Genomic DNA, 27,670 nt, shown 5'->3' with positions numbered 1-27,670 from the left:
ACATTCAAAGGGACAGGAAGTAGAAGGGCGGTTGCCAGGGGCGGGGGGAGGGAAGAGGGGGGAACTGTTGTTTAGTGGGTACAGGGTTTCAGTTTGGGATGACCCAAAGTTCCGGAGATGGATGGTGGTGATGGCTGCACATCAGTGTGAATGTACTTAATGTCCCTGAGTTGTAGGCTCATAAATGGTTAAAATAGCAAATTTTATGTTATGTACATTTCGCCATAAAAAATTCTAAAAATAATGATATTTGCTTCATATATTTAGAGGAATATAAAGAAGAAAACAGTTGCCCGTATTCAGTATTAATCTTCCCTTCATGTCCTTTTGATGCTAACAAGCCAATAACTAAAATCTCTGCTTATGAAGACAGCCTGCTCAGCTGTTTACCTCACAGTGACCAAGCCCTACTGTGTGCAGGTGGGCAAAGCTACACAATGACTGGGACATGCTCCCTGCCCAGGAGCTCACAGCCTCTTGGAGGCCACAGACCACAGCCAGAACACAATGCAGGGTGCCGGTGGATGGGCCCTGGCAGAGATCAAGGAAGGCTTCCTGGAGGAGGGTCTGGGCTGGCCTTGACTCGGGAGAAAGGCGACCCACAGAGGGGCAGCAGAGGCAAAGGCACCAACGGGAGAGCAGGGGTGTGGAGAGTACACAACCCACCAGTTTCCAGTTTAGGGGCCAGAGCCCGGACTGTAGCCAGCAACTGAGATGAGAATTCAGAAGTGGATGTGGGTTTTACAAGGAAAATATCCTCCCCCTCAGGACATGCCGCTCTTCAAGTGTTTGTGGACACAAGGCTGGATTCATCTGCACATGGGAGGAAGCACGGTCCTCACGAGAGCTCGCTGACACATGGGAGGAAGCACGAGAGCTCGCTGAGATTGTTTAGGGAGCAGGTCAGCCGTTGATGGTGTGTGATATTCTCTCCCCACTGAACCAATCTGTTTATGGTCACTGGACACCGCGTTCTCTACCTCCGACCAACCTGCATGGTTCTCTGGAGCAGAAATGTCCCCACCCCCCACCTAAAGAGCCTCCCTCCAAAGGGGTTATTGCTCACGATAAGGTTCACCTTAACTTACAGATTTCTTCGTAATCTCTCCATACAACCAAGCAAGCACATCCAACCGAATGCAATGGCTTACATAAGAGCAACTCGAGGAAGTACAATAACAGTTTTAAAGCTTATGAGACACTACCATCACCATTAACAATTCGGCAACTATCGGAGCCAGAAGACAGGACTCTGGGCATGCCCTCTGCTCCAACCACACTGACTCTCCTTCATCTCTCGGACATTGGTTTTGTTGTACGTCTGGCTTGGGTCCTGCCCAAGATCTTTACAACACTGATTCTGGCATACTCTGTCATTCCAGGCCAAATGTGAACGCCACGTCCTCCAAGCAGCATTCTCCGGACACGGAGGTCAGGCAGCGTCCCTGATCATCACACTATTTTCTTCAGTGCACTTGCTAGTCCCCTAAAGCATTGATTTGTTGGGGTGCTGTTGTCTGTCCCTTCCAAAAAGCAAGGAAGCTCCCTGTGGCAGGGGGCTTGAGGGCCTTCTCACCATTCCATTTGCAGGGTCTGTAACTGGCGCATGGAAAGTAGTCAAGGAACATTTACTGACCGACTAGCGGGGCCCAGTCAGTATTACAGCTGATGCAATCTAGCTTGGCTCACTGGCCGGGCCTCAGTTTCTCCCTCTGAAAAAGAATGCCTCCAACGAGATGATTGTGTGTGTTTTCCCTCAGTGACACACACTGCATGCATCTGTGCACATGCCTGCCATTAATGGGATGTGCCTGGTGGCCGGTCAACACTCCTGGCTACTCCTCAGCACATTCTGATTCCCCACGAATCTAAATTCCAGGCCACCGATTTGGATGGCAACTTAGGTGCTCAGTTAGGGGTTTCCAGGTGGAGCTCGAGTTTCAGAAGCTTAAACTGCTTCTGATATAACCACTGGAAAATAGTTCCACCAGGGGAAATTTTTCAGCAGTCTCTCATTCCTGCCCCTGTCCATGGCCTTGAAGTCCGATTCAGGACTGGATATCAGACATCAACCGATTAGAGGAAAGGTTTAAACACTGTTGAGATCGTCAACTCTTTTCCTCCCTGCTTGCAAAGATATTACACGCAAGCCATTGTAGAACGTGAGCCAAAAACCGACCAGTTTCGGGCTCTAAGGGAAAATGAAATGAAGACATTAATTGACTCTCATTTAAGTCAAAGCCTGAAGGATGCTGTTCCCTGCTCTGACTTTCCTCTTGAATGGGGACGTGGTGTGCCTAGTGCCACTCTCCAGTCCTCTCCACCTCTTCCCATGCATGAACTTTGCCCCCATGTAACTTAGACACAGCTTCAGAATCCTTCTCAACACTCCAGTGAGACCCAACCAATCTACTCAAGGGGGCACATGACATTAAACTGATTTGTCAGTTTTTTTGCTCTAAAACCAATGCCAAAGAGTATTAACATATGGAAGGGTCAGAAAAAAAGAGGGGCATTCCCACACTACTCAAATGCAGCAATGCGAGATGAAATTGCTTTAGGGGCAGGGGGAGAAAAGATGGGAAGATGAAAAGACACTCAAATCTATATGGCTGGAGTTTCAAAATGGAAATAATGCATGGTAATAAGAAGTTACTGCCCCAGCTGCTTGTAATGTTGGATTTCTTCAGGGAGCTGTGGGGTTTTTCTTCCTCCTTAGAGCTATAATCTTTAAGCGTCTAGGAGATGTTTCTTGTTATATAACTACCCTAATGTTATTTCTTCCCTTATTAGAAACGCTCCAAGTTCGGAGTATTTATTTCAGTACTTATGCTATCAGGTTCTTCTAATCTGATACTGATAGTCCCTGGGACAAAATGTCACTCATATGAGAAGGAGCAACACACCCCTTCACCAAATCATCCAGTTGACACCTCTCATTTTTTGCCCTCATCTCTGTGTCAGTTTTGCTCCTCCTTCCCTCACTCCCTTCCTCCTCCTCTCCCTCCTTCCCTTCCTCCCTCTGTCCTTTTGCTAATTCCACAAATGTATACTGAATGCCTCCCATATTTCAGAAACTGCCAGGCATCAGGGTGACCGAGATGAACACACACTGTCCCTGCCCTCCCAGAGGCTAGGATTCTGCTTGGGCCCGTGCCTGGGGAGGTGTGCCCCTGAGACCCTTCTGGGTTCTGTGGCCTGGCAGAGCTGGACTAAAGACAGCATATCTTTATGGTGGCCTGGGGCTTGGTCACCGTCCTCTGAAAACAGCAGAGCTTCCATCAGACAGAAGTCTCAATGACAAGCAATTTCTTTTTCAGCACTCAACTGAGAACAGAGGCAAATAACACAAAAGCAGCTGGTAGGGGTGATTTACTTAGAAAAATGACACCTTTAAGGACAAGTTCTGACGTCGAAGTGGACAACACTTGGCTACGTAGACTGAGGATGCATGCAATTAATGTTTGCTTAACTAAGCTACAAGGAGGTGAGCTAGTTGAGGGCAGAGGTCTTATTCCGCTGGATAGAGCCTGGTAGAGCGAGGTCTATCAAGGAAGTAGAGGTGGCGATGGGGAAAGGGCCAGGCAGACACTGAAAGCAGGGAAGAAAAGCAGCGAAGTTGAAGAGACAGAAGCTGGAGGCCCACCCCCCTGCAGTCTGGGGTGGCTCAGAGCTGCAGACTGAACCTTAATGGCCCCTGAAAAGGCAGAAGAGAGGCAGATAAGATAAGAGGAAGATAGGTGTATGGGTGCTGCAAAAACACTTAGAGGCCAAACTCCCAGCTATGCAGAAACTCATGTGACCCAAACAGATGATAGCCTAAAGGAGCACCGGAGTCAAGATTCTGAGGATTCTGGCACTGAGTTGCCCCTGCACTTATGAAGTGACACATTATGGTGCATGAGACATAGCAGCACTCGGTAAGTGCATAAAGGATGTGTATATAACATGGCAGAGCCATCCATTCACTGCACAGATAAAATATTTACAGGTTATGCATTATGCACCAGGCACTACTGGGCACTGGGGATACAGTGATGAGCAAACACAGCCTCTGCCTTCAAACTTCTGAGTCTAATGGAGGAACCAGGTACATACATCAGCCATGGGATGTACTCTCAAGAGGCAAACACAGGGTGCCATGAGGCTCTTTGGAAGGTCTTACACAAAGCTGGCAGGCTCCCTGGGAAGTGACTTCTAGGCTGACGCCTACGGGCTTGCAAGGAAGAGAGACTGAGTGGGAGGAAAAGCATGAGCAAAGGAACCAGGGGGGTAGAATGAACATGACACCCGCCCGCCCGCCCTGAAGCTAAACACAGACCAGGGACCACAGGCGTGTCTGGAGGGGGCGGGTAGGTACTGAAGGATTATTCTGCAGAAACAAGTGGGGCCAGGCCTGCTTAGAGGGTTTGTTAAGCCATATGAGGGAGTTTGAACTGTATCTTGAGGGTAAGGAGTAGCTAGTGATAAGTTAGGGTAGTGGTGTCATCGAAAGCCCAAGATACAGAAGATGGCCAATAGACATATAAAACGGCTTGGTGTGAATGTGGGGTGGGGTAGGAGTGGGGGACAAGAGTGGAGTCAGCGTGATCCGAGCTCTGCACCCAGCATACCAGCCCAAACTATCTCCAGGCCTGGGAACTAGGCAAGTGAGGGAGGGGTTTCCACCTGCATCCTCAGCGGACAAGATCTGAATCTCCTCAAGAGCAGCAGAGACCTGGCAGAGGGGACACGGCAGACAGCCTTCCAGCAAGGGACAGGGCGCCCAAGAGCAGAATTTGGAGAGAAGATAGAATCACAGGCAGCAGCCACAGGCGACAATGACTATCCGTACGTCCCCATGCAGGACATGGGGCCACCCAGGACATTTCACAAAAGTCGAATTCAGAAACTAGGTCAACCCACTTGTCTGGATGCTTCTCCTTTCTCTTTGAAGGAAAGCTCCACATTAACTTCCCCTGAACAAAGGAAGGAAGAGTTCCTTCTTGATCAACAAATTTTAGAAGATGCCATGGATGTTAAATATAGACTTGTTTTCCCTGAGGCTATATTTTCTTCACCATTAGCTCGGGGCTGGGAAAACACAGCGGACATCAGCCTCCAGATGTTAGTGAGCACGCACACCTCAGAGAGAAGGCAGGCTCCCAGGGAAGGCACTGCTTTTCTCAGACGTGTCCTCTTCAGCATCTCATCCCATTGCTGCCAAACACACGCTCGCCATCTCATCCTTCCTTCCCAAAGCCAAGTGCTGAACTACAACATCAGCACCAGAACAATCTGCATGGAATTTAGCTTGGGTGGCTGTTCTTGGCAGGTTAGAGAAAACTAGTGTGCCAAACAGTGGGCAGGAAACTTCTCTTGATGACAGTCCCATGGTTTTTGTTCTATTCAGGTTTTCAACTGCTTGAATCAATTACGGTAATTTCCATTTCTTAGAAATTTCTTAGAAAATTGCCCAATCCATTCAGATTTTCAAAGTTTGAGCACAGAATGGTACTAGTGATCACTTTTAACTTAAAAGCAACCTCTGCTTCTGTGGTTATGTCCTCTTCCTCATTCTTTAGTGTGTGTAGATATTTTTTCTCATTTAAAAAAATTAGATTTGTGAGAAATCAGTCTACTCTGCTGGTCCTCTGAAAAAATTAGGTCCAGGATTTATCAAGTCTACCATTTTTTTTTTTCTAATTAAGCAGGTCAACATTTACCTTAATTCCATTCTCCAAGTTCCCATTGTTTTCTTTAGAGATTTACCTTCTTGAGTCAGGTTTCTTATATATATAAGCCATGAATAAAAATTCATTTTCTATGTAAATATTCGTCCTTGTTTCAAATTTCATTATGTAGCCTTCTTGTTACCTACCACCAAGTCTGAAGCTGCTATTTTGGTCTCTTATTGGAGTCCACAGTTCTTTGGGGTTTTTTTTAAAGATTTTATTTATTTATTTGACAGAGAGAGAGCAAGAGAGGGAACACAAGCAGGGGGAGTGGGAGAGGGAGAAGCAGGCTTCCCGCAGAGCAGGGAGCCCGATGCAGGGCTCAATCCCAGGAGCCCGGGATCATGACCCGAGCCAAAGGCAGACGCTTAACGACTGGGCCACCCAGGCACCCCAGTCCACAGTTCTTTGGATTGTATTTTTCTATCTCTAAGTAATTGGGTTTTAAATTGCATAGTTTTGCATTTTCTATGATTCTAATGTACTGAAGTTAAAGGAAGTACCCTGTACATTTCCTGCTTTTTAAAATCTATTCATAGTCTTTTTTGGTCTATTTTATGATGCTTTTCTATTTCCCAGGGTTTGGGTAGTTCTAGAACTTTTTTTTTCTTTTTTTTTTTTTTTGATCTCCCAGTGTGTACCTTTAAGTTTTCACAATAGTATAGGGGGATTAGGGGAGGGCTCTGCCGTCAGTCGGCCTGGGTTCAAGCTGTCCCACCTACTGGTTGCCGGATCTTAAGAACTTTAAGAATAGCAGGTGGGAGGCAGGGAAGGGATCTGGCATCCACCCCTGTGACCCTGACCATACATGACACAGGGGAAGTACTTAGCACTTTGTTTAGCTCAGAGTAAACCACTGTCAACGGTGGATATTGGTACTAATATTATTCAGGGCCTTTCTTAACTATTAACACTTCTCTAAAAATCAGAATAAAGAAAGCAACAAATTTTTGTTCTACCAACCTATTTCCAGGACAAGCAGCACACTTTATCTTCCCTTCCCTTTTTGATCTCCATTAACAATACCTTACAGTTTAGATCCAGAGTACAGTCCCATTGTTGTTGCTCCATTCTATGGCTGGTCTTAAGGACAATCTCTGACACTCCTGTTTGCTTGATTACCAAACTTAACATAACACATTGCTAGTTCTACTGATTCCAGGGCTTGTGCTACCTCTTCTCCTTCTTTTTTTTTAGAGAGAGAAAGGTGGGGAGGGGCAGAGGGAGAGGAAGACTCTCCAGCAGACTCCCCGCTGAGCATGGAGCCCAATGTGGGGCTCTATCTCATGACCCAAGCAGAAACCAAGAGTCAGATGATTAACCGACTGAGCCACCCAGGTGCCCCTGTGCTACCTCTTCTTGAGCAATATTTTGTCTTATCTTTTGAACTTCTACAACATATCTTTAAAATAAGCTTTAAAGTAAGGAGCACGTTCATATGTTTTCCCAAGCCCTTACATGTTCGAGAATGTCTTTCTGATTGGCCTAATACACAAAAGACAACTCAGCTGAGTGTGAAATTGCTGGTTACAAGATAACCCCCAAAACTTCAGAGTTGGCTTGCCAACTTACTTGCTAATCAGAAGAATTTTTAATGTGTCAGATTTCCAGACCCCACCTAGGGAGGAGTGATACAGGGCCTAGGAACATATCTGAATTAAAGACAAGACAGCACAAAACTCCCAGGTGTTCTAATCTTCCAACAGCTTCTATAGACATAGACTCTGTTAAAGAGAACAAGCCTAAAGTCAACCTGATTTTTGTTATTCTTTTCTCTGCTTGGATTCTCATGCATTTTCCCCCCTTTTGTCCTTGTTATTCTCTATGTTTCCCAGGCTATGCCCAGATGTGGGCCTCTTTTTGCTGATAGCATTCAGAACATGGTGAGCGAGTACCTTATACTCAGACCCAATCTCTCCACAGCTCAGGGAGGTAGCTGACGCCGGAGCACTGATCCCAGTAATCACCAACACCAATAATCTGAATAGGGACTGTCTGTTCTGTCTTCCACATCTATAACCTTGTCTCTTATTTTTCTCTTTCTTCCTTGTATTTTCCAGAACCATTTCTCAAGGTTGGTTTTTTTCTTCCCCTCTACTCACATCACTGATTGGATTTCCCATAGCATTTGTGCTAGTTTTCTGGGGCTGCTCTCACAAATTATCACAAAATTGGCGACTTAACCCAACACATATTCATTCTCTCACCGTTCTGGAGGCCAGAAATCTCCAATCAATATTACTGAGCAGAAATCAAGGTGTTGGGACCATCCCACTCCATCTGCAGGCTCTAGAGGGGAATGTGATCGAGCCCCACGTTTGGCTCCATGCTCAGCAGGGAGTCTCCTGGAGATTCTTTCTCTCCCTCTGCCCCTCCCCCCCTTCTCTCTCTCTTTGCCTCTTCCAGCTGCCAGTGGCTGCCAGCATCCCGCATCATGTCTCCGTCTCCGGGATCACAGCGCCTTCTCTTCTAGCAAATCTCGCCCTACTTGTCTCATAAGGACACCTGGGATTGCACTTAGGACAATTCAGTATAGCCTCCCCATCTTTCCAGGTCCTTAGCTTAATCACATCTGCTACGTCTTTTTTTTTTTGCCATATAAGGTCATAATGTTTACAAGTTCTAGGGATTAGACTACGGATATCTTTTCAGGGCCATTTTTCAGCCTACCACATATTAATACTCTTTATACTCCTGCTAATTTGGGTTTTAGTTCTGTTGCGGAATTCTGTTTCCTCAAAACCTTTCCTAATTCACTGCATCTCTTTTTACAATTTTATTTCTGTTGCCTTTTCCTACCAACCCGTTCTTTCCTTATGTTTTTCTGTCCCTGTTCTAGAGAGGCCATGTCTTTTTGTAGTATGCGGAGGATGCCACACATTTTCCCCACATCCTCTTTTACTACCTGCTATAGATGATTTTCTGGGTCTTCAGAAGCTGCTGCTTTTACTTTATTCTGCAGGATTTTCCACAAAGTCTTTTATTTTTGTTTTATTCATCTTAAATAAGAAAAGGTTTGTCCTGACCCATGGTTGATTTTCAACAGACATTATGAGCAGACTGACAATGGTTCTGTTTTCTGCTCACCTACCTAAAGGATGGATCTTCTTCTCAGACCTGCTATGGGAGGGGACTGGCTGAGGGCACAGCTCCCGGCCAACTTAGAACCTTTGCTCTAGTGAGGTTCACCTCCTCCTCAGAGGCTCTCAATCAACTCAAGAGAGAATGCATCCTGTCTCCCAACATGCGCAGCTGCCAGGGCACCCCACTTGTAGCACTTTGCTTTTGGGGAGGAGATTTACTAGAATGCACTGAAATCATGCCAGTTTCCCCCTATTTCCCATCTGGTTATAGTCTGATGTTTTTTTCTCTACTTGGCAATGGGGAAAAAACCCAAAGAGACGGCCCTATGAGGAAGGGCCCACATCCGAGGCTAGTAGCTGAGGATAAAAAAGAAAGACTAACCAGCTAAAGGCTAGTAGCTGAAGCTAGTAGCTAAGGATAGAAAAGAAAACTAACCAGCTGGAATTTGCTTTGAGTGCATGAGTCAGGAATGAATGATGAAAAGGGTGTAAATTGCTTTCTCCCTGTTTTTCAGGCAGGGGTTGAAGGGGGTGGTGGTGAGGTGAGGTCTCCTCCTGGTGGCCCTCTGTGTCATGAGCAACACCCCGGGTAGGCTCCCCGAACCCTGTGCTGTCCGCCTCATCACTGTCACCTGTTGACACCTCCAAGCTTCCACCACTTGTCATTTCTTCTCCGTTTTTGCTGGCCTGCGAGGTTTTGTTATTTTTCTGCCTCATCGTGGGTATCTGAGCCAAACCTTCCAGAGATGGGGTCTCTGAAGGGCAGGGTAATGTTCAGTCTCTTGTTTTTAGCGACTGGCTTGTTCAATAAATGGAAAGACTGGCTCCTCCTCAAACTTCAGGGCTCTTCATCCTCCACGTGGGGAATAGTATCCACAAGGGAATCCACTTCCCTCCATTCGATCTGACCCTTCAGGGCTCCCAGGGCGTCAGGCCTCAGGGCTGCTGAGCACCTGGCAGGGTGCCCACAGGGTAGAATCAGGATGGGACCTTCAAGAAATCACTTCAAGCACAAACCAGGGGCATGACCAGAAGTGAGGAAGCCTGATTTTCACTGAAAACAGCTGAAGATGGTCAGACCCAAGACTGGACAAGCTAACGGTGGAAGTGAGGTTGGCTCCCAACTAGAGACGAGGAATCACTTTCCCACACCTGCACTTTTTTTCTCAGCAGCAAACTGCCTACTTCATGCCACTTTCTAAAAGGCTGAAACATTTAACCTAATCTAAGGTCTGGGGCCCCACAGGAAAGCCCATTAGAAAGTTAATAGCCTGGTTTAACTGCAGGAGATAAAGCTCCAGTCCACTGGGCAATTTTATTCATGGGGAATTTGGAAGAAAAGATACAGGAACAGACTGAAATGCAGACAGAACCAATGAACAGGAGAAAGAGGATGCCATTAACGGAATGTCTTCCAGAAGTCAGGTACTGCGCTAAGCCTTTCTGACATTATTTTACTTACACCTCAAAGTTTCTCCTCGTAGACACAGCTGTAACAAACTGCAGATTCCAAAGCTAAAGAGTATTCAGGGACTGATTCGGTGATTTGTATGCTACAATATTTGTTTTTCTTCCTCCTGGCTTTGCGATATTTTACTCTCTGCTGAAGAGTCAAGGATATCAACTCCTATTTTTCAGCTTCAGAGAGATTAAGTGTCTTGTGAAAAATCCACACAAGGGCAAGGAATTGCACCCAGGTCTGTATGATTTAAAAGCGCAAGCCACTTTTTACTCATGCAACAAATATTCCCTGAGCACCTACTATGTGCCAGGCATATGGCACCAGAGATAGAGCAATGAACAAAACAAAATCTTGACTCTCATGAAGCTTCCATTCTGAAGAGGGGTAGGGAGCAATGGTCTGCTAGCATCTGTTTAACCACCAGCCCTAGGGAAGTGGGGACGGGGGAGCTGTAGCATTTGCCAATTTCCATGGTGGAAATACTCCCATGATGGCCCATTTCAAGCCACCAACTTGATGTGACTAAACACAGAGATGGGAAGAGACGTGCCACTTCACACCAGCTCCAACACACCACTGGTGAGGAGGGATCTGCAACAAACAATATTTCTATTAATTACAAATTGAATATATAATAAATTATACAATTATGTAATGTGCCCAGTGGTGATGAATTTGTAAAAATTAAAGCAGAGTAAAGGAGTAGTAAGTGGCCAGGGTGCTGTGAGGAAGTTAGGAACGCTTATCCCATGACATGACATTGGATCAGAGACTGGATTTTCCCATCTGTAAAATCAGGATAATGATTCTAACTATTTAAAAGGGTCATCATAAGGATTCGATGAAATGGCACTTATTGTAGAATATTACCTTCTAGTATATAGTAGGTGCTCTGTAAGTGATAGCTATTAATATTTATCTGAATTGATATAGAGATGGCCGGGTACACAATTCTCATCTTCCTTAGAACTGGTAAGAATATAAAGCTTTTATTCCTAAAAATCTGGTATTTTAGTCACTTAAACAAGTTCTAAATGATTGACCAACAACCTAGAAATGTTGCTATACACCTGGAGTTGCTAAGATCATAATGCCAGGCCTTCTAACACTGACGTTAGAACTTGCAGTGTCCCTATTATTATTTTTTTAATAATATGATTAAATTCTTTAATAGTTAGCACTTTAATTCCAGATCAATCCACGCCACTCTCCCTCAAAGATGTACAAAGAATGCTATAACTCTTCTGGATGAGTATACCACATAATTTTGTTCTCCTTCATCCTCTAAACTAAAACAAAAAGATACGCAGATAAATAGGCAAAACATCTACTACAGAATTGGTTCTTAAACTCATTCAGAGCTGTGCCATTCATACAGAATGCAAGTCTCTTCACAGAAAGGTAAAGACTAGAACTCCCTCAAAGATAAAACTGCATAAAATGTTGAAAAGAAATTAAGTATCAAGTTATTTTAAATTGAAGGGTGAAGCTCTTCCATCAAACAGAGAAAAATTATCAACTACTTTTATTATTTCTTTAAGAATTGAGATATGATCTCACTGATATGAGAAATTTGAGAAACAAGACAGAGGATCATAGGGGAAGGGAGGGAAAAATGAAACAAGATGAAACCAGAGAGGGAGACAAACCTTAAGGACTCTTAATCTCAGGAAACAAACTGAGGGTTGCTGGAGGGGAGGGGGGTGGGAGGGATGGGATGGCTGGGTGATGGACATTGGGGAAGGTATGTGCTATGGTGAGTGCTGTGAATTGTGTAAGACTGATGAATCACAGACCTGTACCCCTGAAACAAATAATACATTATATGTTAATTAAAAAAAAGAATTGAGGTAGAGCTAGAGGTTCATTATCAGGGAAGAGGATTAAAGGAGAAGGGAAAAAACTTCTCAGCCTGCCATCTGCAATGCACAGAGCCAGATGCCCCACAAACGTCTCCATTTTGCTGCCCATCACAAAGACCCAGTGTCATTAGTGCTGCTTTAGAGAGGACAACAGAGGGGCTACGCTGCATAGCAAGAGCGAAGCCATCATTCAAACCCAGGGCTCAGGGCCTTGACTGGCACCTCTTGATTTCATTCCAAATTCCCACCCTGGTGTCACATCCAACTGGTTAATGATGGAGCTTTAGAATTTGGATAAGGTTCTTGTTGGTCACTCCAAGTGGTTATGATGAGATGCAGGCCCAGATGTCCCTAAACCAAGGGGGCTCTCAAACTGGTACTGTCCCTTCTCTAATCCAAGGAAACTGGGGACTTCTTGGAACTCATACCTTTCTCCTTAATTTTTTCAACACACTTTCACCCAAGAAGAGCTATCTGCCCAATACGAATCAGAAAATGCTGCAGATATTTTCTGAAGATAATTTTTCCTTCAGGAAGAAATATTTTTCACCACACTCCTTTCCAGTTGGCCTTTCCTAAACCCTCTTTGGTTGCTCCTTGTCTTTCATTGGAGGAGGTAAAGGAAATAACCAAATCAAGTATGTTTTTGTATGTACTGTGGGGACAGTGTCCCCATCCTGCATGACCTCACCTGAAAAGGGGTAAAGACTACAGCTTGACCCTGTTCCCCACTACATCTCCACTTTCCTATGGTCTTCCCCTAGCAGTTCCTTCAGAACTACATGGGATGTACTTCGAGGGGTGATCCTGTCTTTTCTTTCTGTCTCCCCTTTCCATCCACAAAGCTTCCTTCCAACATTTTAATCTTTTGCATTATATGTATTTCCTTATGTGCATCCAATCCTGTGAGAATGGAAGTAAGCAACACACACACACACACACACACACACACTTTTGTTTTTTAAATGAGTGCTGGCCAGCTATCATGTCAATAATTACAGGTTTGGGCATTTTATTTGGTCCCCACCCTTTTTGTGCTTTGGGGACTCATGGGGGATTCCTTGTTACCTAGTTTTTTCTGTAAATGTCCACAAGTTTAGGTTTTGCCAACTCATTGCTCTTTTTGCTCCGGATATTTTCATTATGAAAATTTTCAAACCTTCAGGAAAATTCAGAGAACTCTGCAGTAAACACACACCTACCACCCACATTCTATAATCATTAGCATTTCACACTATTTGTTTTATCACACATCCGTCCTACCCACCCACCTACCCATCTTTTTCTTTTCTTTTTTTTTTTTGTTTAAAGCTTTTCAAAGTAAGCTGCAGCCCAGTGATTTGTCTCGTATTTCACACAAAGGCTGTCTTCAAAGTAATTCCTCTCATTCTCAACTGAACCACTCCCTGCAGACTCCTAGACTCCAGTGTGAGAGCCCACCCTGGAGCTCTACTGAAGAGCCACCAGTATGAATGCTTGGCCTCCAGGCCTTTCTCAAGGTTCTCCCGGAAGCCTTCATTAGCCAAAGCCCCTCTTCACCTGGACTAACTCGCCATTCTTCCCCTCCAGCTTCAACTCTTCTACCTTTTAATGTCTCCATCAAGCCACCACGAAATGGATATTTCTAAAGCTCAACTTTACATGTGATCACATATTTTCACCCGAGAAAAGAGTGATATTTTCACACAGTACTCAGTGTAAATGATTCCTCCAAGCACACTTCAAAACCAAATGAGCCTGGCTCTTCTTGTGGCCCCTTCAGCCCACTGCCCACGTCTTAGTCACCCCCAGCGTGCCATGGATGCCCAAGGAGGCTTATTGCTGCTGCTTTCAACTATGCCCTGGGCCCCTTCTTAAGAACTCAGTGACTGGGAAAGAAAGAGTGGTTAACTGAATGTGTAAGAGAAAAAAATTTCCACTTTCAAGAACATACTGGAAATGAGAAAGTTATCTAACACAATGCAGGGTCTGTGATTCCCACTTAATGCTCCAGCCAAAATTTTTCATCTGGCTTCAATGTTGACCTTTCACCTCTTAGCTAGGCTTCTCTTCCTTTTAGACCAGACAAAATTCACTCCTGGGTTTTGTCAGAAGGAACGGCCTCATTAATCAGCTTAAAAAGCAAACATTCGTTTCTCTTTATAATGCAAACCAGCCAGTAAGATTCTCTGGGCAGGGAGTTGTTTAAAGCAGCAATTATGAGGGCATATTTCACAGGAATCTTTTATTTTTTTATTTTTAAAGAAGTCATTTGGAAAGCACATATTTATTTGAGAAAATTTAGAAAATACAGAAACAGAGAGAGACAGACAGAGAAAAGAAACATTGACCATAATCCTGCCACCCAGGAATTATCATCAATAACTTCATCTATATCATTTTAGACTTGAAAAAGAAGAATATATGCATTTCGTAAAATCGGAATTATATTGTACATGCTGTTTCTATTACTTTTAAGTTACCATTATGTTATAAACTATTGTCATTATTAATTGGCACGATTCCATGTCATTAAGTATTATTTGATGTAATTTTATTTTTTTTTTAAAGATCTTATTTGTCAGAGAGAGAGAGAGAGAGCACAAGCAGGGGGAGGGGCAGAGGGAGAAACAGGCTCCCCGCTGAGCAGGGAGCCCGATGTGGGCCTCGATCCCAGGACCCTGGGATCATGACCTGAGCTGAAGGAAGACACTTAAGCGACTGGGCCACCCAGGCGCCCCTATTTGATGTAATTTTAATGGAGATAAATAAAGAGATATAAATATAGATATATGCTATATATATATATATTTTTAGATTTTATTTATTTATTTGAGAGAGAGAGAGAATGAGAGAGAGCGAGCACATGAGGGGGGGAGGGTCAGAGGGAGAAGCAGACTCCCTGCTGAGCAGGGAGCCCGATGCGGGACTCGATCCTGGGACTCCAGGATCATGACCTGAGCCGAAGGCAGTCACTTAACCAACTGAGCCACCCAGGCACCCAATACATGCTATATTTAATAATCTTTGTTGGACATCAAATCTATGACAGGGAGCAGAAGAGGCTGCCCCACAGTGTGCCACTTTGGACCGCGGATTGTTTTGAGCTAAAGGCAATCAAGACTCAGCAGATTCAAGAAAATCTTTTTATCTCTCCCTTAACTACCATAAACAATTTAGATACGGAGCCTGGCCCAGAAAGAGAGCTATTACCAGAGATAACTTTCTATGTGAATGACCCATCGATATGGCAGAGCAAACAGCTAATTATCAAACATCTGTTCTCGTCCTGCATCTACTGTACTGTAAATCACCCTCCTCCCCTTTGAAGCCCCAGGCCCTTTGCCCATTCCTTAGCTCAGGACTGCATATAAGCCTCAACCACCCGACTTGCCCTTGGGTATCGTATTTTTATGAGGCTCTCAGAGGTATGAAATTAAAAATTTGTTTTTCTCCTATTAATCCATCTTATGTCAATTTAATTATTAGATCAGCCAAAGAACCTAGAAGGGTAGAATAAAAATTTTTCCACCCCAGCAGTTGTTTCAAACTTTTTACTATTCTAACTATCACTTTGGTGAACAATTCTGAACATACTACTTTCTGTATAACTTTAACTGTTTCCAACAATAAATTTTCAGGAGGTCAAGGACTATGTGTATTTTTAAGATTTCAAATAACCTTTGCAAAACTGTTTTGCAGACTTAGACTTCCACTAGCAGTGGTATGATCTGCTTCCTTGCCCTGTATAATTTATATAAAAACTCCCTAATCCAATAGGTGGAAAAGGTCTAATTAAGTTGTTTAAATTTACAATTATTTGACCACCAGAGAAACTGAACATTTTAATTCTTCTTTCATCAGAGCCAGTGAGTGATGGCAAGGGAGGGGAGCAGTCCCAGGGAAATCTCTTCCGGCACCTACGAGTCACACTGGAAGGCCTGGAGTAGGCTGCAGGGGGTGGCGCGCTGGAGCTCAGCAGCCCTGTGCAGGGTAATCAATGAACAATAGAACCTCTGTACCTTAGTGGAAGTTCTCAAACCATTTCTCTCCTGCCTCTCCTTTCTTAATTGGATATATTTCTCTGGAGACACCAGAACAGTATGTACAGGGCTTTTAAATTCCCCCAAATTCTTCATAAATAAGTACTATCAATATTTTGCCCAAAAAGGTTTTGTATGGGGGCCACCAGCTAGAAGAAGTATGATTGAAGCCTACTTACTTCAGAGAGAGTAAAAAAAGGGTATTTTGAAAGATTTCCTTGTTGGCTCCAAGTCATCTGGGTAAACTAGAACCAGAACTGAGGACTCCCATCTTCCCTATGGTTTGGGCAGCAAAAGGTGTAGCTATACAACTGTGCAAAATACAGAAGAATTTAGTTAGATTGGATACAAGTCTGCAGTCTACAGGGAGGCCCAGAAGTTTCTCCAGAAGGGAATAGGGAGCTCCCAAGTGACATCACCAGCACTTGCCTGCTGGCCTCCCACCCAGGAATAAACCCAACGTCAGGGGATGGTGCCAACCACAGCTCCCAGGATCTAACCACAACACTGCACTCAACAGTGCAGAACAGACTGGAACACAAATCCCAGGCACCAAGGCTTCCAAAATATCACATCTACAGGCTTTCAAAAGGATAGTGTCATCCCATTGCAGGGACAAATGGTCACCTACTCTTTGCCGAGAGCCTTGGTCACCTGTAAAACTTCACCCCCTGGTTTCTAGAGTCAGCTTCAGATGGGTGGGGATCTGGCTGCTCTCTGGATATCTGTCCCTCCAAATTATGAAAGAAGAAAACTCCCTCGATCTCTCTAGCAATTAACATTTGTTGCTGGGTGTCCATACTGTGAGCTGCAGCTAAGAAGTTAAGTCCCTTAAAGGTAATAGCAGCAGCTACCACTGCCAAGCTTTCATCTCCAGGGAACCCCAAGGTGCGTGAGGAGCTTGGTGTCCCAGTGGGGTGCCGAGTCACAGTGAGGACAGCGGCTGGTGGACTGTGCAGTCAGGCCCAGAGAGCTGCCTGGATCCCCACAGAAACTGCTGGCCCTGTAATATGGAAGGAGCCTCTGCAAGACAGGGGCCTCGAATTCCAAAGTGGGCTTTAAGTTGACAACTTCAAAAGCTCTTCCAGGAAGCAGGCAGGAAGAAAAGAGACATCCCTGCTCTTGGAGAATCCTGCCTAAGTGTCAGTGGAGTGAGTTAGTTTCCAAGAACCACTGGCTTGTATTTTGGAGTTAAGACAGTGGCTCTCGAGCTGTAGTGTTAAAATGGACCGCTGGCCCCCACCCTAGAGTCTTCTATGTAAGTAGGTCTGAGATGGGGCCTGAGAATTTACAGTTCCGACAAGTTCCCAGGACAGGCAGGTGCCGCCAGACTGGGAACCATACTGAATTAGAATATGAATTTGAATGAGAATATGATAACTAAGGATGCCACTTTCATGAAGGTTTCAACACACACAACTTTACAAGGCACACATCTAAGATTTCCTTAACCGGACTTGGTGAGGAGGGCTCTCTGGGGAGACTCTAGGTGGCTTGGTGAAGGTGCAAGATGGGACTACAACTTTTGTTTCTCAAACAGGGCATCTATTTCCTGTGGACACTCAGTTTGAAAAATCAGATGTCACAGGGCGCCTGGGTGGCTCAGTTGGTTAAGCGACTGCCTTCGGCTCAGGTCATGATCCTGGAGTCCCTGGATCGAGTCCCGCATCGGGCTCCCTGCTCGGCAGGGAGTCTGCTTCTCCCTCTGACCCTCCTCCCTCTCATGCTCTCTGTCTCTTATTCTCTCTCTCTCAAATAAATAATAAATAAATAAATAAATAAATAAATAAATAAAAGAAAAATCAGATGTCACAGAGTACTCAACCCTGCCGATCTTGAGCCACGACGTCCGGTTTACTCCATGGCCTCCTCTTTCTTATGTGTCTATTCCATCCCCTTTACTATCCTTGCCCCTCAGAAGAGCTTCTATTCCTCTTGTCCAAGACCAACTCGCCCACCTGTGCTCCTGAAAGACTGATCACGTTCTCCTCCCCCGGACCTGCTCCCACTCTTCCTAAAACCTTTCTTTCTCCAACCACTGCTTGGCATTGGTGCCGGATCCCTCCTTGAAACTCTTCTCTGGATATGCTCCCGGACCCCCAACACCTTCTCTGAGTCCTTCTTACCCATTTGCTCTCTGGCTTGCTTGCCTCATGCTTCCACTCATTTACTCTCGCTGAAAACCCATGCCAGACGACAGTGATTAACAACAGCGGACAAGAGAGGGCTTGCCCTGCTTGCATGCAGCTGACAATCCAGTGGGACCACTCCCACTGATGAACGAACTACACAAGTGGTCATTTCATTACAAACATGTCAAGTGCTCCAAAAGAGAAGCACAAGGTCCTGAGAGTGCATATGAGGGGGTGCAGGGTGAGGGGTGGCTAGCCTAGACTGGAGCTGGGGCAGGGAATGCCTTCTGAGTGAAGCCACACTGAAGCAGTGTCTGGAATTGGAACTGGCCTGACACTTGTCTTGCCAGTGCCTTAAATGTTGGGTCTAATCATATTTGCAAGGATCCAATCATATTTTCTCTGTCACAATGGCCAGCAGTGATTCAAAAAAAATATTCCTCTCTCCAGCACCCAATTCCCTTCTGAACTCCACCTCTGTATTTCCAGTATCTGCTGGACTCTAACTACAATGCCTCAGAGGGATCTCAAACTCAACACATTAAAGGAGAGCTCCCCCAGCAAAGCTGCTCTACATCCCTTCCCCCATCTTAGACACCATCCAACCAAGGCCCGAGCATCAGTATTCTCGAACCCACCCACTCCCTGCCATATCCACCACCTGAAAAGCCACCAACCCAGGTTAATTCTATCCACCCAACCATCTTCTGAATCCATCCTTTATCATATATTAAGTTCTCCAAAGCCATAGCCATACTTTCCTAATTCAATGTATATTTTTGCTTATGATAAAATACACACTCATTATAGAAAATTTTGAAAATACATAGAAAGAAATTAGAAAATAACCACCGGTAACATTCTGTCTTATTTGCATATGTGTGTGTGTGTGTTTGTGTGTCTTGGGTTTAGAAACTGCAATCATAATATGAATATATCTGACAGGCCAGTGGCCCTAACTCCTCACCTCTTACGAGTTAGGGCTTGGTCATGTGACTTGCTTTGGCTAATGAGACATTAGTGAGCATGATGCAAACAAAGGCGCTTGGTTAAAATCTGCTGCATGAAATAATCTTTAAAAAATTATTTTGGGGGCACCTGAGTGGCTCAGTCGGTTAATTGTCCAACTCTTCATTTCGGCTCAGGTCATGATTTCATGGGTCGTGAGATCAAGCCCTGAGTCAGGCTCCACGCTCAGAGGGGAGTCTGTTTGAAGAATTCCTTCCCTCTGCCCCTCCCCTCACTTGCTTGCACACATACACTCTCTCTCTCTCTCTAAAATATGTAAATCTTTTTTAAAAATTATTTTTAAAAGCTATGTGATATTTCCTGTGTGAATGTACCATGATTGAATTGCTATTTCCTCTATTGCTGGATGTGCAGATTTTTCCCCACATAGCCCATATTTCTAATAAATATCTTTGCACATATATCAAGATGTATTTCTGATTATTTGCTTAGGTTAGATTTTAGAGTTAGCTTTACTCAGTCAAAAGATATGTATATAGTTAAGCTGTGTGCCAGAAAAGCTTGATCCAGCTATACTCCCACCAACATTTAGAAAAGTGCCTTTTGTAACCCAACCTCTGCTGGGTTACCTGACAGGAGAAAAATTATATCTCATTTTACTTTGCATTTTTTGACAGTGGTTAAGTTAAACATCTTCCCCTATGCTTCGGTTGCTTATATTTCTTCTATGCATTATCTATATCTTCCCTTTAGCTAATTTTTCTATTGAGCTATTAATGAGTTTTTTCCCAAAGATTTAGATAAATAACACTTTGTATATTAAGGGCTTCAAACATGTTTTTCTGTCACATGTGGCAATTTTTCTACATTGACAATAAATTTTGTTTCTAAGGCATGTGATATATGCCTTAAGTAAAAGCTTAAGTTAATTCTTAAAAGCAGTCCAATTCACTGCTCTTTATTCTTTTTCCCCAGTGTTTTGTGCTTAGAAAGCCAACTCTTCACTATATTTCTATATACTTACTTAGATTTTTCATGGCTTAACTTGACATGTCTAATTAGAATTTATTTTGATACATGTTGTGAGGAAAGGATAGAATTATTTTGCACTGGTCATTGAATAAATATTCATCCCTTCCCCCCACCGATTTGTGATGCTCCATCATCATATGTTAAATGCTCATAAATGCTAGGGTTGGTTGGCTTCTGAGATATTATTCTGTTCCTTTAATCTGTGTCTCCGCTCATACACTAACATTACTTTAATTACTGTGCATTTATATTATGTTTTGCCATCATGCTTTCCTGTATTCACTCAACAAATATTTACCAAGCTCCTCCTTTGTGCCCTGCACAGTTCTAGGTTGAAGACACAGCCGTGAACCAGGCAAAGAACTTCTCTGTTTGCTTCCCCTTCTAGTGGGGGGAATGGGTGTTGAGGAAGTCATGACAACAACATTATCACTTGCCTTAACTATTACAACCAACTACCTCCTAAAACCAGGGTTCCTCCTTTCCTTCCACACCCCTGCCTACTTCTCTACCTCTGGCTATCTCTCTGCTTTATAAACACTCATGTTTACAGGATGTCCAAAATGTCATGCTCTCCAGAGTGCTCCTCCACCCCTCTAAGCTAGCTTTTCCTCCTCTCTGCATTCAGTGAACTCAGTCACCTCAGGGTCAACCTGCCCATGCAAGATTTCCTTTTGTGAAAGACCCACATGGATAATCTGAGGCCGGGTGTTATGGGTTGAGTTATGCCCCCCAAAATCTGTATGTTGAAGTCTTAACCCCCAGTACTCAGAATGTGACTATAATCAGAGATAGGGCCCTTAATGAGGGGGTTAAGTTAAAATGAGGCCAGAGGGTAGCCCTCATCCAATATGACAGGTGTCCTTATAAAAAGAGGAAATTTGGAGACAGACAGCTACAGAGGGAAGACCATGTGGAGATACAGGGAGATGACAGTCATCTACAAGCCAAGGAGAGAGGCCGCAGAAGAAACCAACCCTGGTGACACCTTGATCTCAGACTTTTAGCCCCTGGAACTGTGAGAAAATAAATTTCTGTGTTTAAGCCATCCAGTCTGTGGTACTCTGCTGTGACAGCCCTTTCCATATCTGCAAAATGGAACTAAAAGCTCCTTTTAATCATGATGAAATAGAAAGGTATCTGGCCAGGATTCAGAACATCCAGATCCTCAGCTGGTCCTTTCCTGGGGCCACAGCCACTCACAAGTCCCAAAAGGGATAGCACCAGGCCAAGGAGTACATTAATTCCTGGGCCAGACATGACCCACAAACCACATGCAGATTCCCGCTAACCCACCCTGAACACATATATCCCACAATAAGTCCTCTGGCCTGCAGCACTTCGTGGTGACTCTTAACAGCCTCCCATTAGGGCGCCTGGGTGGCTCAGCTAGTTACGTGACCGTCTTCGGCTCAGGTCATGATCCTGGAGTCCCGGGATCGAGTCCCGCATCGGGCTCCCTGCTCAGCGGGGAGCCTGCTTCTCCCTCTGACCCTCCCCCCCTCATGTGCTTTCTCTCTCTCATTCTCTCTCTCTCAAATAAATAAATAAAATCTTTAAAAAAAATAAAAAATAAATTAATTAATTAAAAACAAAAAACAGCCTCCCATTAAAACCCAGTAACAGAAAAGCATCAGAAATTTACTGGGACGGGGGCACCTGGGTGGCTCAGTCGATTAAGCATCTGCCTTCGGCTCAGGTCATGATCCCAGGGTCCTGGGATGGAGCCCTGGGTAGGGCTCCCTGCTTAGCAGGGAGGCTGCTTCTCGCTCCCCCCACCCCACCCCACCCCGCTCGTGCTCTCTCTCTCTCTCAAATAAATAAAATCTTAAAAAAAAAAAAAAAATTTACTGGCGCCTGGGTGGCTCAGTCACTTAAGCGGCCAACTCTTGATTTTAGCTCAAGTCATGATCTCCTGGTCCAGGGATCAAGCCCCGCTTCAGGCTCCACTCTCAGCAGGGAGCCTGCTTCTGAATTCTCACTCTCCCTCTGCCCCTCCCCCTGCTTGCTCTCTCTCTTAAATACATAAATAAATCTTTAAAAAAAAAAAGAAATTTACTCTAGGTTGCTTGACAACCACCAAGAGCAGGAAGGAAGAACCCTTCTGTGGGCACCCAGGACAGCCATCACTAATCAATAATGACACACATATGCTAAGATCAGGTGTGGCCTTAAAATCCTTCTCTCAGTGTTCCAAGCAGCAACTACTAAGGTACTAGGGTTGATAATGAGAAAGCAACCTCCTTGCTAGCCTGGACCTACAGAGCATCTGACATTTTTGCAGAATGAGATGCTGTAACAGCTAAATGAATTAGGTTTCTATGAAACAGCCAGTACAATATATTAGTAAATGGCCTTGAGGTCAATCAGACCTGGGATCAAAGCCGAATTTGAGAGAGTCAGAGCAAACACTTAGGGGGTGCTGAGCATGTGCGTAGCACCATTCCTAGTTTTAATATAAATTACTTAATGGAATCCACACGTTAGTGTAATCCACTATTAATACCCACCCGCCAATCTACAGATGAGGACACTGAGGCACAGAGTGGTTGCCCAACTCACCCAGAGCCACACATCTGAGCCCCGACTAGCCCCAGGTCTGTGCTCTTCACCATTCAGGTGGGGGTTCCGAGGCTTTAGAGTGCCTTGGGATTGCCTGGATGACTTGCTAAAACACAGCTAAACTGGGCCCCTCTCCAGAGTCCTCATTTCTGGAGATCATGGGTGGCCCCTAAGAATCTGCATTTCTAAAAAGTTCCCAGGTGAGGCTGATGCCCCTGGTCCAGGGACCACACTTGGAGAACTACTGCCCTATGGAAGGAAAACTCCCTCTAACAATGATAAACTCACAGAACAGTGGTGTAGAACTCACGAACCTCCATACAAAGAGTACTTAACACAGGTTCGAGTACAGCCTAGGGGGCCCACACATATTATTTTTCTTCCCTCTGATTCAGGTGAGTTTCAGGCATCAGCCAAGAGAGGGGCAGGGCAGGTCTCTGCTTTCCTGTTTCTAAAATTCTACCCATACCCAACCCCACGAGGCTGCAGCAGCTGCTGCCCGCTCATTTCCAGGGAAAGAGCACACCCCCGATGCCCAGACTTGGAATATGAAACTGTGTTGTTCCGATGCATCAGCAAGGATAAAATCTCAGCCGAGCCTCACATGCGTGAACACCAAAGCCAACGGGCCTGAATTTTATCTACGGCCAAACTCTGAGAGGTACACATCCTTGACTTTGTGTTTCTAAATATTAATCTGAATTCGGCAAACTCTGCTGGTTCTTTTAAGAGGGCTGCTATAAAGGGGATGGGGGAGGGGGAATACAGGCCCCCGGGTTACATTTAGCATCATGTTTTCCCAGCTTGAGAACTCGCCGGCCTGGCAGGCCACTTCTGCCCCTGGCCAGGGTGAGGCTGCCCTGCCCCACTGCAGCCGGTCACACAGGAAACCCCCATCCCTGCAATCCCAGCCCGGGGCCGCCTCTGAACTGGAGTAACCTGGTCCCACTGGCCCGGGCCCAGGCAGACAGCTCATTCGGGTCACTAGGATTCACACTTTAAAAGGAGGAACACACTGATGAGATAAAAATAAAAACTGCTGAGCACAGCAGAGGCTCGCCGTTCCTGGAGGGCAGTAGGCCTCCAGCAGGCATTTCAGCACTGGCTCTGTCCTGCCCTGGTGGGGCCAAGGACCCTTTGTGGACAAAAGGCAAGAGCCCACATCCCTGTCTGGGTTAAAACCTGTGCACTGAGATTCCAGATGGGCAGTCAGGTCACCTGGGCTTGGAATCATCCAGAAATAGTGATTTTTCTCCCAAGACTCCCCAGTAACTCCAACAGAACCAGAGCAAACAGTACTTAAAGCACACGTCCTCACTGAACTTGAACGTAACGACAACATAGGATTATATGCAGGCTATTCTGATTTCAGATCTCAAAACAAGACACAGTGGCTACAGGCAGGAAAGGCCCTGGAACGGAGAGTTTCATGGGAAGGCCCCTCCCACCACTTCCTCCCTAAAGAACTTGCCCAGAAACCACTTTTTCCAGATGGATAGCTGCCCTAGGCATGGCTAACCTGAACTCCTAGGCTCCAGAACCCTCTCCTATGTATACCCAGCAGACTTCAAGCAGGCGGCCTACCCTGTCTACCCTGTAACATGGACCTACCAGGCTGGGAACTTCTAACCCAAATGGATCATGTTCAGAATGCCTCTCCCCATCACCACCTCTGCCTAGCAAAGGCCTCCTCATTCTGCATCTTTCTACTCAAACATCCCTCCTCTGAAGACCTTCCCCTGACGTCTTGGGCAGAATGAAGATGTTTCTTCTGTGTCTCCTGTCGTCCCTGCTCACATTCCCACTGCAGTTCCAACTATACTGACAGAACAATTAGATTTCCCCTCCACCGGAATCTCAGCTCCAAAAGGCAGGAGTTGTATGTGACATCAGGGTCTGTCACCCAGTAAACCCTTGATAAACGTTTGCCAAAAGAATGGTCCCTGCCTCCCTCCCAGAGTTTTTAGGCACAAGAGAGAACATACTAAAGTATCCTGTAATGGAAGAGCCCTATGAAAAAGTAAAGAATTATTATTTATAACTTAAGTTATTAAGGTTTAAAGGTTTTTTTTAAGATTTTGTTTATTTATTTATTTGTCAGATTGAGAGAGAGCGTACAAGCAGGGAGAGTGGCAGGCAGAGGGAGAAGTAGGCTCCCAGCTGAGCAGGGAGCCCGATGCGGGACTTGATCCCAGAACCCTGAGATCATGACCTGAGCCAAAAGGCAGACGTTTAACCGACTGAGCCACCCAGGCGCCCTGAAAGTTTGTTTGTTTGTTTTTTTAATGGTAAAAGAAACCTATGAGAACCATACATCAAATGCCATAATGATCCTACAGGCCCGAAGGCATCCTGGCGGCTTTCTACCCTCACTCTATCTTATAGAGTGATATGGTTTCTAGACCTCCACTCCCCAATACAGCAGCCAAGAGCACATAAAAAAGAATGTAAAACATTTCATTAGTACTTTTGATATTGATTATGTGCATAAATGCTGAATGCAAATATTTTGGAAATAACTGAATTAAATAAAAACATTAAAAATTAATGCCACCCGCTTTGTCTTACCTTTTTACACTGTCAGAAAATTAAAAACTGCATATGTGGCTCACGCTGTATTTCAGCTGGACAGCACTGTTCTAGACGGTCCACCGAGAACTGTTTCTCTCTGACCCAGCCTTGGGGTACAACACGGTCCGTTCGTTTCTCGGGGTTCTTAATGAGAAAAGCCGTATTCCTTAGTGTCTCTGTCCAGGGGCTTCACACTGTTAGCACCCAGCCCTCAGCCAGGCTCCCGGAGCCAGGAAACCTCGCGGGGGGAGGCAGCAACAAGTGATCTGGGGCTTGAGCGCACATGGGCTGCTGTGTGAAGGGAGGATGCGGCGGCCTCAATTCAGCCCATCCTGGCAGCGTGAGCTCTTTGTACTCAGCGGGTCCCTGCCCTCATTTAGCTCAGTGGCCCCATTACCCCGGAGTTGCAGGGAGAGTTTCTGTGGGGTTTTGTCTTTGCCACTCTTTGCTACCCTTGTCCCCCCTTTGCAGAAAATACCAATATGTTGTGGAGGCACTGAAACTTTTATTTTACTAAAAGCCAGAACTCTGGTTTCCACGTGTGCCTCGCTATAACCCCTCCTGATCCAATGGCCTACGCCCTTTGGGGATTTGTTACTGTTTCCAAAACTTAAAAACATCATTCAAAATCTAATGCCACTTCATCTGGGGGGAAAGAATCACATTCTGTGCTTTTCACCTGCAGCTTAGTTTTCTAAACCACACTTGAGACAAACGCTTTTCCCCCGCCCCGGGTAGCAGTGCTGGGGCCAAGAAGCAATCCGGGCTGCTTGGGCAGTGAAACTTGAAACTGTTTTCAAAGCTCACCAGAGGCCAGAAATATTGTGCAGGCGGCTCCCTCCTCCCCCATGTAAAATATGGAACCTGTCTTCCTCATCACAAAACAATCAAATGGCAGTGACTGAGACACGATCCAGTTTTGAAAGGAGAGGCGTCTCTGGAGAGTCTGGGGTCAAAGATTAATTTCTTTTCTATTGTTCATCTTCTAAATTACTTTATTTATACAAATAACACATGGTTGCATCCTCATGGTAAAAATAATCCCCAAAATACTGAAGCGAGTGAGTGACACAAAGCCCACCCCACAGCCACGTCCGGGACTTTGTTCTCAACTTTGGTTCCTGACGCAACCTGACGTCTGCTTGTCCCATCTGCCTGCTGGCCTCCCTTCCCTTGCCCATCTTGCACTGCCTTGAGGGCCAGGGCTCCAGGCACCCCTAACCCTCGCCCCAGGGGGGAACCAGCGTGGTGGAGAGCCCGGGACGACCTGTGTGTAACAGGCCACTGATGCGAACAGAAGCTGCTCCCGGCTTCACGCACAGCTAAGCTTTATCCTGTCTTAGAACCATTACGGGATGGTCTTCTCCCAGTTCCTAGAGGAGAAGAGCCACGATTTATTCATCCCTACACCTCCAGGGCCCAGCACAGGATGTGGCACCCAGGAAGTAATCAATGGGTATTTGCTATACTGTCCTAAGGCACACGATGCTTCCTAAACCACGCTGTACGGTAATTTCCAGTCACTTCAGGAACTCCATGTAGGCCCTCCAGACCCAGGCATCAGGGAGACGTACCCAGGAGAGTGACAGCCCCAGCCTCTGCAGCCCAGGTGGCCCCATCTCTTTGCCAGGCTTCGGACACCCAGACTTTACACCCAATGTCTGTTCTGGGGCACCTGTGAACCCCAGAGGGCGAGACAACCCTGAACTGCATGGAGGTGTCTATGAGTCAAGGTCGGTGCTCTACTCAAGTGGGCAAATGACCCACACCCGTGCAACCCAACGGGCTTCCCAAAGGAGGCCTGCTCGCTGGAGATTTGGCCTGGGGGAGTGACAGATTTCACCCCTCCTAAATCTATTTCAGCCACTAATAAAATCCACCCATATTTACCGACACTAGTCTCCTTCTCTCTGCTCAATCAGCAAATGTTTACAGAACAAGTAGCCTGTGTAGGACACTGAGCTTTGAGAAAACACATGAGAAACAGTTCTGCCTACAAGGAATTTTCAGTCTAATTGGGAGACACCACATCAAGAGACTGGAGTTAACTGATGATACGGGGCAATAAAGGGCCAAGCAAGTGATCAGGGAAATGGGTCCTCAAGAACCAGGACTAAAGACGTGCTCTCTGTCCAGACACCTTGGTCGCAAGCTGCAATGTTCGGCAGAGAGCAGATGGTTGCCCTCCCTCACCTTGCGGGCCACCAGGAGGCCACGTCCAGACCAAACAAAAGGGAAGAACACAGGCAGGAGTGGAGACT

At 45.5% G+C, this 27,670-nt stretch overlaps 1 protein-coding gene across 6 annotated transcripts in view; it reads right to left on the bottom strand.

The window, feature by feature from the left end:
* The window catches only part of EEPD1 (endonuclease/exonuclease/phosphatase family domain containing 1), a 217,049-nt gene that overhangs the window by 38,930 nt on the left and 150,449 nt on the right, over positions 1–27,670 (bottom strand). The window lies entirely within an intron of this gene.

This window comes from Mirounga leonina, unplaced genomic scaffold (assembly GCF_011800145.1).
Source record: "Mirounga leonina isolate KUSES-001 unplaced genomic scaffold, KU_Mleo_1.0 Mir_174, whole genome shotgun sequence".
Classification (NCBI taxonomy): domain Eukaryota; kingdom Metazoa; phylum Chordata; class Mammalia; order Carnivora; family Phocidae; genus Mirounga; species Mirounga leonina.
Note: the sequence above shows the minus strand (reverse complement) of the source record. Positions and strands in the feature narration are given on the sequence as shown.